The sequence below is a fragment of the Colius striatus genome, chromosome 1 (assembly GCF_028858725.1).
Source record: "Colius striatus isolate bColStr4 chromosome 1, bColStr4.1.hap1, whole genome shotgun sequence".
NCBI lineage: Eukaryota > Metazoa > Chordata > Aves > Coliiformes > Coliidae > Colius > Colius striatus.
The window spans coordinates 70,218,027-70,237,354 of record NC_084759.1 but is presented as its reverse complement, the minus strand read 5'-3'; the positions used below and the strand labels follow the sequence as shown (position 1 = coordinate 70,237,354).

Genomic DNA, 19,328 nt, shown 5'->3' with positions numbered 1-19,328 from the left:
GGGATTTTTTTTTTAATAGTTCAGAAACAAGCATAAAATAGCCATCCGTATGGCAGTTACTCTAATAGTGTGTTGTCACCAGGTCACTCTACAGAAAGTGAAGTTATATGTGCTATGAGGATCCTTGAGTGAAGTCATACACTGGAGATTCAGGTTTTTGGCATTTGCTTTTTTTTAAGTCTTTGCTTGTAATCAGTTTTAATGTTTGGATGTTGGCTCCTTGACTATGGTCAGTATTTGATATAAACACTTTCCAGATTTTCTACATAGTGGTTGGGAGAATCTAGCTAGGGTTTTCAAAAGCACCTGTTTGATTCAGAAATATAAGTCTAATGAAATGTTAGGATTTCATTCCTAAATCCCCTCCACCTTACTTGTGGGATTGCTACTATGGTAGCACTTGGACCTCGGTCATGAATTTCACCCTTAAAAGACTCTATGAGCCACAGAAGTTTTTCCACTGTCATCTACAGGTGGGGAACTCAGAGGAATCCCAGTTGATGACAGGCTTGTGCCCTGGTTTTCAGAACTCTTCAGTGCAGGTGATGTAATCAAGAATCCCAAGTCTTCCATTGCAAAAAACTGTACACTCGTTCAGACACAGATAGAGAGCATGTTACCATTTTGCTAGGGAAGAGGCTCTGGCCTCAGTTTGAGTATCGATGCTAAGAAACTTGGTGTTCCTTACAGCTCTGCATGGCTTTAGCTGCTAAACACCTGCAGCTGATGCTACAGCTTGCTAGATGAAAGATGTCTGAGATGTGTCTTACCCATCCTTCAGTGGCATTTCTCAGTCACTACATAGGCACAGCTCAAAGGAAAGTACTACGCAGCTTTGTGTGGGAAGAGTAAACTGCACCCAGGCCTCCCTTATCACCAACCAGCACCTTACCCACTGCTTCTGCCTTCAGTTTTTAGCATCCCTTCAGGTACATTTATTAAAAATGTGCATTCATCTTCTGTCTTTCAGGGTGGGTTTGCATTCAGCTCAGATGCATCTGCCCGTGCAGACAGTTTTACACTCACTGATAACTGTAAGTGTCAAAAAAGCCAGCTTAGGTGATTTAAAATGTTTGCTCTCAGTGCTCAGTTTCAACATGAGTATCTTTGGTGTGGGAAGAGGGTGTACTCCTCAACTGTCCGTTAGAGAACGGTCTACATTATATGTAATGGCATAGCACAATGGGAAAAGAAACAAACCCTAGAAAAGCCATTCCTTGGATAGTAAGTGTGGTCTCCCCCAGTAACTGTTGCGTTCAGTTCAAGTGGCTAGAAGGGAGAAACCCAGCACCCACAACCCAGCCTCAAGAAGTCAACCAGTAGTGGACTTCTTCTGTCTTGCTCAAAAAATAGACATCAAGACTATTTATCAATGTGTTTAAAAGATGTGGTGGTGGTTTGCACATGTTGCCACCTAACAACTTTACTTTATATTTGCATAATTTCCAGATATTAAGTTGTTCTGAAGCAGAAGTTCAAGGGGCTTCATTGCTGACAACTAATGTTTGCAAAGCTTCCATATGGACAGAAGGATGGTTTTTTATATCAGGCATATTTATTGACACTGTTCTTATGTTTTTCATGTCATGCAAAATGAGCTTGAAATGGAGCTCACCGCTGAAAAATTACTTTATACAAAAGGGAGCATTTGGCTATTGACTACAGCCTCCAAAATTTCCTATATGAAATGAGTTCATTTTATAAGTAAATGTCTTTGGGACTGTTGTTTGAGTTTGTTTACTCTTGCTGACAGCTCTTCAATGAGAAGGTCAAGTTGGTGTTCCTCCTGGGCTTACTATTTATACACAGGAAACTTGAGAGAGACTCATAGCCGGAGAGTTAGGGATGTAATTTTAAAACAGATTTTAAAAGGGTAATATAATCCAATTTTGGGGGGATCAACATTTAGATGCTAATCAGTGAGAAATATCCCACGGGGTTCATTTTATACATGCTTTGAATCTGGTAATGTCAATTTGATCTAGTCTCTTTTCATATGGTTTTGAATGGAAGCCTTCTGTCCCTACTGAAATTTTTCATTGACAGTCTTATTTTTCAGTGTTATTGAGTATTTAACTGAGGCCAAATACTCAGAGAAAATGAGAGATCTGTACACACTTTATACAACACCTCAATTTTTTAAAAAGCTGTAGTTTAGCTCTCACTGATACTGTAACAGAGAGATTCTGCCCTTTTGTGCTCATACTGATGAAGGCCCAAGAGTTGTTCGGGCTTGGTTAAGGCACCTATAAGCTTGTTCATCAAGAGCTGCACATTTTTGGCACATTTTCACACAATTGCATGCAGAATTCACCCTCAGAAGCTAGTATTGAAATAATTTTACCCTTACATTCTCATTCTCCTAGCTGCTGATTAAGTCTTGAAATAACAACAGAAATTATGCACCAGTATGGTCATGATGAAGCAGCTCAGGATGCTTACTACCAGATACAGTGCACTTGATTCAGATCTGCAAAAACAAGAAAGGGAAACATAAAGTTACTGAAAAAAAGTATGTGCTTTCTTCTCATCTTTAGATACAGGTATTATGCATCTTTTGTAATCCTGACAGATGCGTTTCCCAGCTAGTGAACTGTGGTTTAAGGCGAGGAAAGGCAGCGTTATCAGTGCTTGTCACTGTTCAGCATTATCTTTAGGAATATTCCTTTTAAAAAAAATTTTTTTTTTTGTAACAACTTATTCTTGAAAGATTTTTTCCTTTGGTCTTTTCTGCAGCTCTTACTCATAGAGGAAATCTGATCTGCTGCTGCACGGAAACATCGGCGGTGACCACGGCGAGACAAATTCCTTAGGGAGCTGCCTGTAAGTCTGAACAACATTTAAGATGAAAAGTTTTGCATTTTCTTTGGCAGGATATTACATGCAGAGTTTAGTTATATGAGGGAACTGCTGAGGCAATAAGGGAATATTCAGGAACACAAGTCTTTGAGTAGGTGAGTAAGCACAAAGGGAGGAATCATCTTGTAAGGATTCTTTCTTTCTTTCTCCTCCCCCAACTTTTCAAAAATATCACATCTTTGAAACTCTCTAAATCATTCTTAATTGGAATTCTGGTCTCCCAGGACTCTGAGTGCACCAAATAGACAGCACTTCTGGGCTACAGTAGTTCAGCAACAGAAAGCTGGGAGAGTAAGCCTTTCATATGTTTTTTCCTTCACCTTGTGACGGTCAAATAGTGCAAAGATCAAAGGAAAATCGGGGTGGTGAGAGGTAGAGTAGAAAACTATTGATTAGGAGGAACATAAAAAAATGAGAGAAAGTAAAAATAAAAGAGGAAAATTGGTGGAATAATATTGAGTTAGATGAAGACAGAGGGTCATGTCTGGACAGCAGTTAATGGAAGAAAGACAGACTTCGGGTTACATGCTAAATATGACATCAGTGGGTTTGTAGAGGACAGCAAGGCATGATCCTTTCAGCTCTTTTGCTCAAATATTGTGGAGGAAAACTTGAAATGTGCAGGTTTCGGTAACCTAAAAATAAATCAAGGCAAAGCAGGTTTGTCTGCACCCTCTAGTGGTCTGGACAGAAAATACTTTTTTACCTAAATAATTTTGCACTATATCCAATTGCTGGGACCAGTCATACCTTGATCTTTAGCTTGTTTGACACATTTGTAATAGCTGTTCTCAGCCTCTGAAACATAATGGCTAGATCCAAACTCGTTATAGGGAACAGTCTTTGGTGGATATAAAATAATTCCTAAACTACACAAGGTTATGTGTGGCCCAAAGTTCTTTGAAGGAGCATTAGTTCGTGTGAAACAAAACTGTTCCAGAACTGTAACAGCAAGGAACTGAATTTCATGTGGATAAACTCTGACATTAGACTCTAGTAGCATTTAATTTCTTGATATTGACATATCCTTCATGTAGTAGCATTACCCTTGTGCATGTTTCAGTCTGCTAAATGTAAATATTCACAGAAAAGTACTTTGGCACAAAAAAAAAAAATCAATCAACAGCCCATTCAGAGAGAGACTGCTGCCTGTCTCCTTAGCTCTCATCTATTTGCTTCTGCAGGACACATGCTAATGGAGAGATAGGACTGTAGAAAACGAAGCCTTGTGATTTTAGTGACTGGGTGACGTCCTGGCAAATGAGATTCTGATTCTGCCCAAAAGTCTTGTATGATGCTGAGAAAAGGGCATCTCTGTAAGAAAAAGATACATGAGAAATGTGTGAAAGCTGGAGTAGAACTTCAGAGCTTTAACTCCAAGTGGGAGACAGTTCTCATACAGCCTCTGACTACTGGACACTTATATCCTAGTACTTGCTTCTTCTAAGATAAGATAGCAGTACTTAAGATACTTAAGGACAAGTATACAGCAGATATCCATTTGCAATTACAGAATCACTTTGAATGTTGACAGAACTGAGAGAGCTGACCTAGTGTCAGTAAGAAGCATGATTAAAACACATCAGTAAGATTATGTTTCTTCTTTAGAAATACAAGTACTTCTTTTCAAACATAGTCAAGGAGTAGGAAATAGTGTAACTCCTCCTCTAGAGCACTGTCCTAGGAGAAACTGTTTCCCACTCTTTAGAAAGTATTTAAAGCCTTATCCAACTTCTTCATGCTAGATAGATAGTGTGCTAGCTACTGCAGCCTGGGCTGATTTTCACCTGCACAGCTGAAGCTGAAAGAGAAAGTAGTGGTCACTGGACAAAAGAGGAGCAGATGCCTAAAACATCATTCACCTAGAAGGCAAAAGACCTTATCTCTAGTCTCATCTTCAAAGACACTAATTCTCATTAAGCAGTCACTGGATAACCCCAAAGATCAGCCCAAAGAGTAGATATCAGGCCATGCCCACTATCTTACAGTAGATGACTGCTCCTGTCACTAAGCTAGAGAGCCTCTTGCCTTCCTGCAAGCATTTTGATTTTTCCTTGAGTTGTCATAGCTATAATTTTTTATTGCACATCTTTGATGTGAAATATGGGCAGTACCCAGCAGTTTTGTGGTTAAAACAATCTCCTGCTCAGATAATAATTTCCACAGTCAGGCTTTGGAGGCAACTTGAGGCATCTATTTCCTGACCTTAACCGCTAAACTATCATTTAGACAGGGAAGGGAAGTGTTTCTCTTAAATCAAACATCTTAAATCAACCATCTGAAAAGATTGTAGCAAATCATATTCAGTCTCCATAAAGAAAAGGTAATAGAGAATTTTTAGAAAAGGAAACTTTGCAAAGAGATTAAAGGCTCAGGTCTCCCAGTAGTTTTCCTGTGAGATAGAGGATGTTCTGTGAAACTCACTAGGATCTTCTTTTTTTCCAAGTTTTCATGTTTCCAAGGCTCATCCATAGTCTCCTCTGGATGACCTATGTGTGTGGCATGTGAAGTACTGACTTCATACTGTTCCTCATCATTTTGCTGACTATTTCAGACCCCATTCTGAGACACCTAAGTCCCAATCAGTGCTTTAATTCTTCCAGCCATGTGATGCTCATCTTAGCCTGAAATCTAGCTTCAGATCTAGCTTCAAGGGGCTAAGCTTTCAGAAAGAGGCAACAACTCTGAGTTCCTCATTTTCAAATGCTTATTAAAAGATACCTGGGTCTGACTTGTATTGAGTACTCCAGATATAGTCAATAGACATGTGGCTTTAAAACAGTAACATGTTATGTAATCCAAAATAATCTTAGAAATGGGATCCTAGGGCAACTCAGGGACTCCATTCTTCACTTTCCTGTTTGTAATATGAGGTTAAATAATACTCATATTAGAGGAAGGCCACAAAGAAGAATTTTGTAGGCTTTTTGAAGCATTTTGATGCAACAATACTGGATGTCACAAAAATGACCACAAATAAATTATTTATTTGGTATCAAGGAAAAGAGTTGGAATAGTGCACTGTACATAGGGAATAGCATCACTGACTGAATCCTGGAATCCTAGAATAATTTCAGCTGGAAGAGACCTTTGAGATCATCAAGTCCAGCCTTTGTCCCAGCCCCATCAACCACTAGACCATTTCCCTAAGTGCAACATCCAACTGTCTCTTAAACACCTCCAAATGTTTACCTGGACCTGACGGTGACTCCACCACCTCCCTGGGCAGCCCATTCCAATGACTGACAAACCTTTCAGTAAAGATACTCCTCCTCATATCCAGCCTGAACCTCCCCTGGTGCAACTTGAGGCCATTTCCTCTTGTTCTATTGCTTGTTACTAGGGAGAACAGACCGACCTCTGCCTTGCTACAACTTCCTTTCAAGTAATTGTAGAGAGTGATAACGTCTCCCCTGAGCATTCTTTTCTCCAATGGAATTGGCCTTGGCCCAGCCATCTAGACTATCTAGACCTCTCTGTAAACTTCCCTACGCTCAAGCAGATTGACACTCCCACTCAGATGCTGTCATCTGCAAACTTACTCGGGGTGCACTCTATCTCCTCATCCAGATCATTAATAAAACATTAAACAGTAGTGGTCCCAGGACTGAGCCCTGGGAAACACCACTCGTGTCCAGCCAACTGGATTTAACTCCATTGACTACAACCCTTTGGACTCAGACTTCTAACCCATTTTTCACCCAGGAAAGTGTATGCCCATCCAAGCCAAGAACAGGCAATTTCCCTAAGAGAAATTTTGACACTGTGGGAAACAGTGTCAAATGCCTTACTAAAGTCCAGGTACACAGCATCCACAGCCTTTCCTTCATCCAAAAGTGGGTCACCTTGTCTTAGAGGGAGGTCAAGTTTGTTAAACAGAACCTGCACTTCATAAACCCCTGCTGACTGGGCCTGATCACCTGATTGTCCTGCATGTGCTGCATAATAAAACTTAGGAGGATCTGTTCCATCAACTTCCCAGGCACTGAAGTCAAACTGACAGGCCTGTAATTTCCCAGATCATCCTTCCATCCCTTCTTATGTATGGGTGTTATATTGGCTGACTTCCAATCAGATGGGACCTCCCCAGTCAGCCAGGACTGCTGATCAATGATGAACAGTGAACAGTGGCTTGGCGAGCACCCTTGTCAGTTCCCTCAGCACTCTAGGATGTACCCCATCCAGCTCTAGAGACTTGTGCACATCAGTATGAAGCATTGACCATCTCCTCCTGAACTGCAGGGAGGACATTTTGCCCTTCACCCCGTCTCTTTGCTTGGGGAGCTGACTTTCCCCAGTGGAAATGCTGCTATTACTAAAGACTAAGGCAAAGAAAGCATTAAACACCTCAGCCTTATCCTCATCTTTTATTACCAAATTTTCTCTCCCTGGTCTTTCTTTTCTTGTTAATGTATTTATAGAACCTTTTCTAATTACCCTTTACCTCTAAAGCCAGTTTGACTTCTAGCTGAGCTTTTGACCTTCTAATTATCTCTCTGCATAACCTAACAACATTCTTGTACTCATTGCAAGTGGTCTGCCCCTTCTTCCAGAGGCCATAAACTCTCTTTTTTTTTCCCTGATTTTAAGCCAAATTTCCCTATTCGGCCATGCCGATCTTCTCTGCATCCAGCTCATCTTACAGCATGAAATAATGAGAAGAAGAAAAAGTCTAAATCTTTCCAATAGAGTAGTTTGCCTTTGGAAAATATTTGGTAGGACATTTGTTCCAATAAAGATCAAATGGAAAATGACAAGCTTGAACTTAACCATTTTCCATCTAGCTAAGTTTTAAAGCTTCTTGACGGATGGGTTGATTTGCTCTCCTCATCTTGTTGATTTCCATCTTCCCTCTAATAGAATCCTTAAACTGCAAAGCAACCAGGGGAACCTGCTTATGGAATTATAGCTCCCAGGCTTTTCAGACATTTATTTGGACAGGCTGCCAGCATAGTAACCTTCCTGAGGTGTATGAGCATTGTGACTAGGAAGGAATAAGGGACACCTTCTCCTCCCTTCAATCACAGGGCTCTGCAAAGCAGATGATCTCAGTTACACAGTGTTTAAATAATTAGTGCACATTAAAAATACATAGTCTAAAAGTTTTCAGCTTATCGATGATTTTAGCTAACAGAAGTTGGCTGCTAGTACAAAAATGGGAGATGAGGTTAAGCGGGAGCAAGATCAAGTCCTCAAGCTGAACTAAACACTGCCTAGCACACTGTATACAACATCTCTTAATCAGCTCAACTCAGGACCTAAATCTATTTGTGCTTGTCAAAGAAAATATCTTGAATCCACTCTTTCACATGAATATGTGCCTTCTCAGTCATACATTTGTCCCATGAGGCACAGAGATATTATTAATACCTCTAAGGGAATTAAGAATGAAGTTTCCTGCTAGATGCCTTCATGATCTCAGTAATTTTCTGCTACATAGATACATAACCATAAAACTTGGTCTTAATGGATAAAATAGCTTCACAAACTCATCACTGAGATGTTTCAGATCTAGCTTATGTTAAATGTTTGAGATTTTAAATCATATATACTCGTGGAAGCTTCTTTTCATCTTTTTAAAGGAAAAGGTTTCCATAGATAACCTTTCTCAGAGAAATTAACAGAACATGGCACAGTTTTACGTGTTACAGTAGGCTGACATATTTGCTTGACTCATGAGTATATTCCTGTGAATGTTTATGAGCCTACGTATTTACATGATTACCCCCACACAAGAGAGGCAGAGATCACAACCAGTCTGTATATCAATAACATAGGCGGTTGGCCTACTCTCAGCTTGAAAATGTTTACACTGAGAGAGGTGGATTCTCAACATCTCCCATTTTTTGCTCTTCACTACTGCAAAAATGAATTTTGCAGTCTCTCATGGCAGTGCATGGGGATCATGTTGCTATTGGTGAACACCATCATTTGGAAAGATTATTCTTATGCCAGTTTGTAGCAAGAGAGCAGAAAGGGAAATTGTACTACAGAAATATCGTCTTCTTTGGTTGTACCTACTCTTCCAGCTGCTCTAACTTATCCCTGGGACTAGTGTAGTCATGAGAGCAGAAAGAAAAATAGGTAGTCAGAAACATCTTTGACTTCTTCTAAAGAGCATGAGGGCACCCAGTGATTTGACTTTCTCATGTTTGACATAAAAACCATCATGTTGCAGCTTGCCATTGTCAACAATTTTATGGTTCAGAATAACATGCTACTGGATCTATAAATGCTCTTCTACCTCCACTTACTTCATCAAGGAGAAAAAGTTCTCACCTTCCATGTATCATCAGCTTAAACTCTTCCAGTAAATTTTGAAAAAAGAAATTAATAAGTAGGAGTTTATTCAGAAAGAACTGGCCAGAAATTCAAAGTGAGACAGGCATTGGGAATAAAGTCATGCTTCCATATCAAAGATATTTTTGTGTCCAGCTGTGGGCCCAAGTGAGTGGAATGCTAAATGCTCTCACTTCCTTTTGCCTTTATTATTGAAAATAAATGTATTCACTGCATCTTGGCCCATTCATAAAGTGGGTCTGTCATCTGTTGAGTCAAGCAGGATTTGATGTAGGATTTGCAGATCAGTTTTTGTAACCACTTTAAATACTCCGGTATTTATTCTGAGCTGCAATTTTATTGCTTTGATCCAAGGCTGAAAAAGGGATAGGTGTGAGGTATTTTGAGCAGTTAGCACGAGTCATCTAGTGACACTCTCCCAAAAGGGGAAGTAACAACAACAAGCTCTACACTGGTGATGTGGGCAGTACAAAACACTAGCCTATTTTTTTCTTGCAAATCTATGACTTATAGCAGATTGCTATATGGTGAAGATTGTCATTGCACATGTCTACAAACTGCTCAGTTACTATGGCTGTGACACACAGAAAAACATACTCAGTTGCAAAAATCAGGGAAAAGAACTAAAAAAAGATTAGGTAGAATTATAAATGTCTGAATCCCAGGCTTTCATCCAATTGGCTAAATATTTTTTATGCAATACACAGAAATATAGCTAATCTTGTGAGCTGCATCCTTTATCAGATTTTGTTAGAATTAACCAACAAATATACATTCCTTGACGGAGAGAGGAGAAATACAGACCTGTGCATATAGACCAAAGATCTTTAAACAAAGCTGAACAGCAGCTGGGTTCAGTAGTTTTTTGTTTAGATACTTTTTTTTTTCTAAATTAATGATAAAGCCAACAAGTGAAACAGTTTGATGCCCGTTCTGGTTGACAGTCACCCAGGACTCCCACATGCCCTTCTTGATTTTTCCACATGCCATCCTTTCCCTACAGATGAGGCCACATCCTCACCCACAAGCCTGTCAGGTAAGAAGGTGAACTGAAAAAACAGAGACATTCACTTTTAAGTCCAACCACCTACGCTGTTTCTATGAATAGTATTTATTGATTCATAGAAAGCACTGCCTGGCCCAGCATCTTGGTGATGGTTCAGAGTCCTGACCCTTGCCTTCCATTTCTGCAACCCAGTGTTGTTGTGCTCCTAATTTCTTCTACAAAGAAGACAAACATCTAAGCCTTTCCTGAAATAGATTCAGTTTGCACTCTGTGTCAACATTAATTTCCCAAAGCTTTCCTCTGGAGGAGGAGAAATGTGCTGTAGAGACTAACTTATAGGTGCTTATTTCCTTTTTTGAGATCTGAGATGAAGCTTAATTCTCTTGATGTGTAGTCATCAAAGGCAGTGAAGATAGCAAACTTGCAGAGATGCTGGTAAATAAAAATCTTACAGACTGTTACATGACACCCTGTGATTGAAGTTAAGCTCACAGCGATTAAACCACAAATAGCTCTGAAGTTCAAGGTGAAATATTTTCAGTTTTATTTACTGCTAATTTTATTCATATTTATTTCACTTATGAAATTAAAAAAACCTAACTCATCCCTAATCCAAGTCTTTTTCCATGACCATTCACACCGGTGAAACATAGTGCCGTAGATTTTGGCACTGCCCTTTGGACAGACAGTTGCAAATAACAGCACTGTTTGAAACACACATCTGCAAGACACAGTGAGTTTAGTACTCAAACTTCATGTTCTATGTTGGGACTACTGCTGCTGAATCACTATTGTCAATGATGACAAATGACAAGAGTATTACCCCAGTGGAGAGACAGCCAAATCTATTATGATTTTTAAAAGCCAGCCTAGCATGCTTAGATCAGAATTATAGAGTATGTGAATGTTCTTTGCAAACCAGTTGGTATTTGGTTTTTTGACCCTGTCAATCCAGCTGTCCTTAGTAGCAAACCCCAAGGTAAAGTACTTTACTGCATTTGCACTGTTTTATATTCTTTTGATCTAACAGGTTTTATTTAAATAACTGGGTAGAAAAAACGGTACTACCCTACACTGGAAAGGTTTGGAAACCAACCTCTCTTATTATTATTAGAAATAATCCGTTCACTTCATGTTTCATTCTGGGTGAGTGAGAAACCTGTGTTTGTTCTTTGGCTAAAAGTATAAAGTTTCCATTTCTGAAGTTCTCATTATATTTTCCACTAGTTCTCAATGCCCTCACCCCCCAGAAAAAAAAAAAAAGAACAAGAAAAAAAACCCCAAAACAAAACCCCAAACCCACCTAGTCTGAGGCTCTTCTATGTTGTTTATACAGTCTGTTTAAAATGTTATCAAGTCTTTTTTAACTTTTTATATGCTTAAAAGCAAATTGTTTCAACCACTACTTCCTCATTTCTCCTCCCTTCCTCTTAACTCTTTAATATGCAACCTCTTAGATACCCTTGCATTTCTTCTCCATTTACAGTCTATGAATAAGTTGATTTTATACATCTTCCCAACCAAGGAGTATGAAGAGTATGAAAACAAAGCAAATTTTCAGGTATTTTCTCATCAAAAGTAAGACAGTAGAAGAGATGGCAACAGTTTGGGAGTGGGGTTTTGTCAGGCTTTTATGACAGAATCTTATAGTTGTCTCATTCATCCTTCTAATCATATCTTATTTTGACAAGACAACCCCACATATTGTATCAGAAGTACCAGGATTGCTTGCTGTCTGCCACCACACAACACTAAAAATGATCTGATCATCTGCTACTTTCCTCAAACCCTGTCCTTCATAGTGATGCATCTACATACTCACTGAGACAAGTCAGTTGTACCAGAAATGACAGGATGTTGCAAGAGATTAACTGAGGTATTGTGTCGGGGTGAGGAGATATGTGCAAACTACTCCATCTACATCCCATGAGCTGTTGAAAAAGCATTAGGTTAGTCTCTGCTCTGAAGCCAACCTGCCCCACAGTGTGACTCCTTGAGCTCAGATTTCATTTTTTCTTTAAGTCCTTTTCCTTGGCCTTCCAGAGGCAGCTTCCTAAGTGTCTCCCTCTGTAATTGCCCTTCTCAGGAGCTAGTCAGTTTAAGTATAGGATCTTTATATTGTTCATCCTAGCCTGGAGGAGAAGCAGAGTGGGTAGGTAAAGGACTTCAGCAAACGGTAGAGCAAATAGATACCTATATCCCTACGAGCTGAGCTATCCTCCTTCTCTATACAATCCAGGAAAACAGGTATGTTCCTGCAACCATAAACAGCCCTACTTCATCCCTGTCTGTCAGGAGGAAAGGCAATATGAGGTCTAGATCTGGTGATTTGCAGTGATTTACATAGCCACCTGCCAGACTCACTCTCATCCATCCCCTCAAGTCCCTTGTATCCAGAATGCTCTGCCTGGGAGACTGCTACAAAAACACAGAGTAGAGGCCAGTAGCTTTTCTCTGTGAAATGCCTTTCCTGGTCTGCTGGGAGAGGATATATGCACAGTGTGTCTGTTCTCAAGGAGTCTGAGAAGGGAAATATTAATAAGTCTGTAGACATGCCATCATCTGTGGTTAGCTGACTGAGTGGTAGTAAAGTACAGAATACCTGCCGGGATTTTTCACCTGGATTTTTCCTACAAAAGCAGAGAAGGCAAGTACTTTTACTTGACTGCCACTAAGGCTTAAAACAAATGGTACAGACAATCCATCCAGGAAAGACTATACTCACCAAGGGATGATTTATCTGCTGCTAAATTCTACTGCAGAAGGAGCACAAATCCCAGAGGGTAGAGCAAAGTAAACGTGTATTTGTGGCTCACTTTATCTGTCCAACATCAGATCTCTAAATGTTCGTATGTCTAACCTACTTGTTGGTATTCACTCTGACCTCACACTGAAGGAGAAAAGAGTTATTCACAGGTGAAATTTCTAATATCTGACCTTAACACTAGCACTGAAAAAAGGCTTCTGTGGTCACTGCAAGGGCTAAAACTCAAGACTGAGGTCTTTAACTCCTCAGCTTTTGCCAAGGTTGTCTATTATCAAAACTGTGAAGCCCAGCCACTAAGTACTCAGAAGCACGTGTATCCTACTACACACACAGTGAAACGATTCACAGTCGTGGAGTGGGAAAAGACTGTTCCTTGAGCTGTATATTTGTGAGGACTCAGTACACCATAAATAGTCAAAGCATTTATTGGAGACCTGTTGGAGTAGATTCTGTATGTGATACAGAAAGAAGAAAGGTATAAATGCCATGTACCCTTTAATGATAAGGATGCTTAGAGCACTCTCTGTAGACTAGGGATAGAATCATAGAACAGTAGGGGTTGGAAAGGACCTTTAGAGATCATCTAGTCCAACCCCCCTGCAGAAGCAGGGTCACCTAGATCAGGTCGCATAGGAACATGTCCAGGTGGGTCTTGAAGACCTCCAAGGAAGGAGACTCCATAACCCCTCTGGGCAGCCTGTGCCAGGGCTCCCTCACCTGAACAATGAAATAGTTTTTTCTTATGTTTAAGTGGAACATTTTGTGTTCCAGCTCCATCCCATTACCTCTGGTCCTGTTGCTAGCTACTATAGAAAAAAGGGATGTCCCAACCTCCTGACACCCACTCTTTAGATATTTATAAATGTTAATAACATCCCCCCTCAGTCTCCTCTTCTCCAGACTAAACAGACCCAGTTCCCGCAGCCTTTCCTCATATGAAAGATGTTCCAGTCCCCTGATCATCTTGGTGGCCCTTCGCTGGACTCTCTCCAGAAGTTCTCTGTCCCTCTTGAGCTGATGATTACTTAATCTATTGGAACCAACCATTCTTGCAGAAATGCATTAACCATCATGTTAAATTTATTTCTCTACAACTTCCCTTTATTCTTGCACCTGAGGTTTTTCCAGTCTGCATGGTGTAACCGGGATATCTATGGGTAAGGGAAAAAAAAGACTATAGTGTTTTCTTCAGCACCTGGGAGGAGAAACTACAGTTCCTATTTCAATGTAATTTAAATGTTTTATATGAAATGACTAATAGAAAATCTTATTGCTTGGTGGGAAGTGTAGATTCAAATCTCACCACTCTGAAGAGAGAAAGTAATTCAAATCTCCCACATCCCCACTGACTGATATTTGGGAAACATGAACAGTACTGTTGTTGATGGTTTGAATCCATCATTTTTTTGTGAGATAAGACAAGTATCTTACTCCAGGAGAAATGTCATCTGTAACCATGGTTTTAGCTAGAGGTCTCCTTGAAACCCTCAGAAAAGTGCTGAAAGCTGCAGCTTTCTCAGGGACCAAGGCATTTCCTGTTGTCTAGCTTGCTTGCTGCTTGGTGTCCTGATTTTCCAGCTCTTGTTCTCAAATACCTAATTTTGAGCCAATGAGCTATCTGATATCTCAGCTGGGGCCATGGAGGCTACTTGGCAAGCAGATGCCTCTGTGTACTCTGTTCTACCACCCAAAGTACTGGAAATGTGAATGGTGGATGCTCTAGACTCTCTCTGTGGATTTGCATTCTGTATTAACCGCTTCTAGGTACTGTTGCCTTCCTGTGTCTGTGTCTTTTTTTTTTCATGATTGAGCAAAACTAGCCACAGTCTCTTTTTCACACCCTGTTTCCAAAGAAAGTCTTTTAGCTGGTTTTCATCTAAACTGTATCTTACTTGAGCTTGATTAGTGAGAAGAACGAGATATCAGAAATCCAGTCTACAAAGTCATATCATCTTTTGTATCATGAGGTATTCTCCTGTTGTACCTTGGACTTTGTGGAGATTTTTCCCATTTGTTGCATTGTTATAATTTGGTTAAAAAAACAAACAAACAAACAAAAAAAAAATTCCCAACCAAACAAAACTCCCAGTGAAGAAAGAATATTTTCTTTTTCTTTTGAGCCAGCAATGTACCCTCGTGTGTAGCCAGCAGGTCAAGGGAGGTTCTTCTCCCCCTCTACTCTGCCCTGATGAGGACTTATCTGGAGTACTGTGTCCAGTTTTAGGCTCCCTAGATCAAGAGGGACAGAGAACTTCTGGAGAGAGTCCAGCACAGGGCCACTAAGATGATCAAGGGACAGATCATTTTCCTCTCATAAGGAGCATTTTCCTTATGAGGAAAGGCTGCGGGAACTTGGGTTGTTTAGTCTATAGAAGAGGAGACTGAGGGGGCATCTTATTAACATTTACAAAGATCTAAATGGTGAGTGTCAGAAAGCTGGGACATCCCTTTTTTCTATTGTATCTAGCAACATGACAAGGGGTAATAAGATGAAGCTGGAACACAAAAAGTTCCATTTAAATATAAGAAAAACTATTTTATTGTTTAGGTGAGGGAGCCCTGGCACAGGCTGCCCAGGGAGGGTGTGGAGTCTCCTTCCTTGGAGGTCTTCAAGACCCGCCTGGACCCATTTCTGTGTGACCTGATCTAGTTGGACCTGCCTCTGCAGGGGGTTTGGACTAGGCTGTCTCTAAAGGTCCCTTCCAACCCCTACCATTCTATGATTCTATGACTGATTCTATGATAACTGATTTGGGAAGTCTCGTTATTTTGGTGTCACAATTTAAAGTACAGGGAAGTGCTCAATATTTTAAAAAAAAAAGTATCTGAACACACTTTTGACAAATGCAATCCCTTGAATACAGCTTGAATTGGGCATTCAAAAAGATGGCACAAAAATTCCCTCATTCAAGAGCTTTCTGTCATGACTTTCAAATTATTTCATCAAGCTTACTGCAGTGTGTAAGAAGACACTGAAAGGCCTGCAGAGACTATAGCATAGGAGAGCTTGATCTCTTGTCTGAGAAAAATGGAGTTATAGACCATGAGGAGAAGCCCACTGACTCCAATAAATGAACGTTAAGTAACTGAATTAATGCTTTATGTAAAACTGGATACAGAACATGTCTAACTTGTTGAGGCATTTTAGAAAAGTGTGGAAAATCTTCTAAGTAAATGGGTAGTGTATTACAGCAATAATTCTCATCTTTGAGTAAGCACATATTTTTTACAGATTGCTTCTTCAATTAAATAAAAGCAGGGGCAGTGCCAGCAATTCCAAAAGCTGCTTGTTCTCTCTTCAGCACTTGGAACATCTACAAAGCAGGACACTGATACTTCTTAAACCATCATCAGTGAGGTAACTGAGTATTATTAAAAATTTTAAAAAAAGGAAAATGAAATCAGACTAGGGAGGTGACTTTTTAAAAGACTTTTGAAAGAAAGAGAAAGCACTGGAATTGAAGATGATCTGATTATCTTCCTCAAGGCCATACCTGTAGTCTTGTCAACTGTCAGAGGAATCATGCTTCTTACCCATCTCTCTCTTCTTATTTCAAGGAGGGTTTTTCACAAAAAAGATACTGAGGAGTTGAGAATATTTTTACCTCCTTATGAGCATTCTGCAGGAGTGATAATGAGGAGGCTTATTGCAGATGTTGTCCCGAGCGCACTTTATCCCAGCACTTTGGAAGCACTTTTGGAGTGCCAGAGTTGTTCTTTTTCACAGGCACATTCAATAAGGCTGATCCTTACTCTAACCCAGAAAGCCATACTGTCTTGATTATCATGTCATTGCACAAGACATCACTGACATATGTGTCCCCTGGTCAAAGTATCAGTGGTACATTCTTATCGAGAGTTTTGGTAGCAGGAGACAGCTTTTGTTTTCTCTTGTTTTTGCAGAAAGGTGCATGGAAAGAAGTCAGGAATGCTACTGCTAAGGACTAATTCCTCAAAAATATTTGGGTGCCTAATTTCTTTTGAGGGCTTAGGCCAAAATTAGCATATTTCCCAAATATCGTTTTGCTGCAGGTGCTTAAAAAATAAGAAAAAAGGCAATAACTATGAGGCGAACAAAAGCCTTACATTTAATTAAGTCTAAACTAGCTAGTTCTCACTGCTTCTGTCAGGTTATGAATCTGTATATAACAAGGAAGAACAAAGCAAGAATGAAGTATGATCCTATCATTCCTGAAGACTGTAAAAGTTATTATTTTATCTATAATTAAAACACAAGTGGCAATGGCAAGGCATTGGCATGTGATGTGACCTAAAAATAAGAGACTACTATAAACACATTCAGCCTGAAAAGTAGTCTGTCTTGTGATTAATGTGACCATTTCAAAATATTTCCTGTTGTGATTGTATAACCTTTAAAAAGAAAGGATAGATTTTAGCTGGTGAATAGCTAGGTGTCTTCTCTTTCTACCAGTCTTGGGAAAAAAGGATAGATTTATTTTACATTAAAGAAACAGGTAAACAAAACTAAACAACAAGCCTTGATTTTTGTGTGCAGTAGTTAATAACATGGTGTAGCAGAATGCTTTAAAAATTATCAGTCTATGCAAAAACAAGTAACTTTTATGTGTAGCTTATAGTATGTCTTAGAGGTAACATCTATAGATGTGGGTGTGGTGGAAGGTTTGAACTGAGGAAATCGCTTTTGAAATTTGTTTTTTTGTGTGCATAACTTTTTTTTAAACAGTTTCAGAGAATTGAAAGAGGAACCTGCAGTGAGCCGCCAGTCCTAACTTGTGCAAAACTTTCCCCACATCATGTGATGAAATGCCTTTTATCATAGCACTCTTATCTTTAGTATCTGAGGTGTTAGGGTACTATGGCTTTGCTCACCTTCATAACTGAGTGGATAGTGCTAGACAGGGTTGTGAGAAATCTTTTGCCTTTCCGGACTCTTCTGTGAAAATGTAACACACAGTCTTGGCTAAACCCCAATCCTCAAGAAAAAGGATTAATTTTAAAGCTTAAAACTCTTTTATTTCTTCCTCTTTCTCTATATGTATGACAATGCAGACGAGAAAGAGGCAGAGAAATGCACATAGAAAAAGAAAGAATGCTAAAGCTCTTGTCCTGTATTTGTGCTTTAGAAAAAGACTTCCTGAGATGGAAGCTAGTACTGAGATGTGCTGGCTTTCTCCCTCATTTGTCTGCCAAACCACATAGAACCCACCTGTGGGCTGTAATGCTACATGACTGTCACAGGTATCAGTGTCTCCATCTCGTTCATCCCTCCAGGCCTCTCCACTGCCTGGCTGATGCCACACGGGGAGGTGGACTGTCCACCTTGCACACATGCAGAAGCTGAGCCCTCACCCTGGTTGGTTTCAGCAGGGCTAGGAGGAGCATAGATTTGACAGGTCTGTGGGAAAACCCTGAGATAGCCCCAGGCTCTTCAACTTCCCATGAACAAGCATGAACCATGAGCCCCGAAACAGAGCTGGGAACAAAGTAGTAGCAAAAATTAAATGACCTCCACTGCCATCAGAAAGAGAAGTGAGAAAGTAGTTGTCATTGATCTTCTTTCAGAGTGGGAAGGGGAGTCAGTTTGTGTTTTAAAAAGTATCATCTCCTCTCTACTCTCAGGAAGCTGAGGGAGTCTCTGGCATTTCAGAAGGGAAGGTGGCTGCTATGGAGGCTGCAATCACATTTCAGCCACTACCAGAGCAGTTAGGTGCCTGCCAGCAAAGGAGCTCTCTGTGGTAATTCTCCTTTGAGATATACAGCACTTCAAGAGAGTGAAAAGAGGAACCAAAGCCTTTCAATAGGGAAGCCCTCACGAGAGCCCTGCTTTCGAGCTTGCCATTTTCTACCAAGTCTCATTTTTCATCAGATATTTCTATATATTATGCATTGGCCTGCTGAAGAAGCCTGGTAGCATGGGCTGAGGCTGACCCTGGCCACAGACCTTCAGAGCAGAGAACAGCCCTGAGTGAATGTTGTTTATTAATATCAAGCAACACAGAATCCCAATTAAGGGTCTTATCTACCTTCAGTCAGAGCAACTGCTCTTCCAGGGACAAAGAAGGTGTTTTTAAGGACAAAAAGGGATTACTCAATGAATTTCTTTTGTTATCGCTCTGAGACCTAATTCTGTGCTTATGTAGCAAAGGGCCACGCACAACAGTTGGCTCCTCATTTTTCTGGGCTTTGCCATTATCTGGAGCTGTTTGCGTCAATAGCCCAAACCAATGGCTGGGACAGGCCTTTGTGTATGTTCCAACTAAGCACTCTAAGGATCCAGAAAACAAAGCAAAGGAGAAGCACTGCATTCTTAGACACATCTGCTAAACACAAGTAGAGTCAAACCTCACACACAGATATAAAGTATTATTTCAATGAAGTAGTAGAAGTTGGATAAATTTATTTGTGATAGGCTAA

The 19,328-nt window shown here is 40.1% G+C and overlaps 1 protein-coding gene across 5 annotated transcripts in view; it reads left to right on the top strand.

Annotated features, from left to right (window-relative positions):
- P2RY8 (P2Y receptor family member 8) overlaps positions 1–19,328 on the top strand; it is a 57,687-nt gene that overhangs the window by 22,058 nt on the left and 16,301 nt on the right. For 2 of the 5 annotated variants that reach the window (XM_061988529.1, XM_061988527.1), the window contains exons 2-3: positions 971–1,034; positions 2,737–2,823. The gene's annotated coding sequence lies outside the window, so the exon portion shown is untranslated. Of the gene's footprint in view, positions 1–77; positions 154–473; positions 543–970; positions 1,035–2,736; positions 2,824–19,328 lie in introns of those variants that run through there. The other 3 variants (XM_061988528.1, XM_061988526.1, XM_061988530.1) reach the window with 3 other exon arrangements.